This window comes from Asparagus officinalis, chromosome 1, assembly GCF_001876935.1.
Source record: "Asparagus officinalis chromosome 1, Aspof.V1, whole genome shotgun sequence".
Classification (NCBI taxonomy): domain Eukaryota; kingdom Viridiplantae; phylum Streptophyta; class Magnoliopsida; order Asparagales; family Asparagaceae; genus Asparagus; species Asparagus officinalis.
The window spans coordinates 14,267,778-14,269,796 of NC_033794.1; positions in this window are offsets into that span (position 1 = coordinate 14,267,778).

A 2,019-nucleotide genomic window follows, 5' to 3' on the forward strand; every position below is an offset into this window, starting at 1 on the left:
GGGTGTAAGCTATGTTGCATATCAAAGCCTTCTAATAGGAAGCGGGGATTGTATCTACCATTACCGGTACATTCAAGACTGTGGGAGAGTATATCTATGGATTTCTTAGGAGGTTTGCCGATGACCAAGCGCGAGTATGATTACTTGTTTATTGTGGTGGACCGATTCAGTAAGATGGTGATCTTGATTCCTTGGAAGAAGACCGTGACGAGAGCGGGTACAGCGCAATTGTTCTTTGAACATATGTGAAAACATTTTTGGTTGCCGAGTTTGATTATTTTAGATCGAGATAGCTGGTTTCTCGGGCACTTTTGGGATTCTTTGTGGAGTTTGATGGACACTAAATTGAAGAAGAGCACGGTCTTTCATCCACAAACAGTCTGGCAAACAGAAGTAGTCAACCGGACTATGGTTCACATGTTGCGGGGGTATAATTCCAGGCATCCTAAGACTTGGGATGAGAGCTTACTATACCTTCAGTTTGCTTTCAACAGGGATATTCATAGATCTTCAGGAAAGTCACCATTTGAGATGTGTTATGGGTTTTTACCTCCAAGTCTATTCGACTTAGTATTCTCTAGTGAAGCTATGACCAACGGCAAAGAAGGGAGCGAAAGACAACATGCTCAACAATTTCTAGAGAAGATTACATAGATTCATGCAATGGTTGAAGCTCAGTTGAATAAGTCACAAGCAAAGTACAAGGTAAAACATAATTAATATTGAGTCCCTTGTAATTTTAGCACAGGTGACATAATGTGGCTGAAGTTAAGTAAGGAGCGGCTAAAAAGAGAAGGGGAGAAGTTGAAGCCTATATGATATGGTCTGTTCCAGATTCTTGATCAGATTGGTGACAACGTCTTCAAGCTAGATTTGTCACCTTACTTAGGTATGTATTCGGTGACCGAGTACTTGAAGTTGTTTGAGCCTCCATTGTTAGACGATAAGGGTGAGGACAAAGTGATCTTACCGCATGTTGAAGACTTATGGTTTGATAGAGAAGATCCGCTGAAAAAGGATTACATTTTAGAGAGGAAGGTGTCTACGATGAGACGCGGGATGAAGGATTCATTTCTGATCGAACATCAAGGTCAGGTTCCTAGCAAGACCAGGTGGTTCAAGAGGGAAGGAGGGCTCGCGAGTTCCCTTAGGTGAAATTCTAACTTGAATGAGACTTCAAGTTCCTAAAGGGGAGCCATAATACGGGTGTATCTTCTTCCTTACTTCGGGATCTTAGCGATCTTCATGGGAGCTTAAGGATAGACTATTCTCAGGGTAGCTTGAGAATCAAAGTGTGGGCGGAGTCGTCGAAGGAGGAAAAGTAGTCAAATGTAGGAAAAACAGAAGAAATCAGGAAATGGAAGAACAGGCTCTGGCCGGTTGACCAAATGGTTAACACCGGTCGACCGACAAGGCCATATCGGTCGACCGACCGACCAATGATGGTCGATCGAAAACGTGCACGCTACAGGATTTAAAACCCCTCTCTCTGGCCGGTCGACCGAACCAAGCAAGCCTGTTGACCGGATCACGTTTTCTGGGTGAATCTGGATTCCTTTTGACGTGTATTCCAAGTTTCATTGGGGTTAGTTATTTACGATTTTACCATCCATATTGTTAGACATATAAATAGGGATCATTTAGGGTTTCTAAACATTAGAGAAGATTAGCAGAAGAGAGATTCTAATTAAGAGATTAGGGTTTAGAGAGAATAGAGAGTTTGTTCTTTATTCTAGTGAGATTGTGAGGGAGAGATTTTGTAATCTTTATATTCTTCATAATCTAGAGGATGTATTTTCCTTCGCCAATTGAATTGTTTTGTGTGTCGTTATTGTTTTTTTCTCAAACTCACATTTGATAATTTCGCGATCAAAGGTGCTCACACGGCGACTCATATCATGAGTAGGTAAAAAAAGAATGTAGAATAGAAGTTTAAAGAAAGATTTATCATGAATACTTAAATCATTTTGACATATCGATCCATAGAATGAAAATCCTTCAATCTTTCTAAAGCATTTT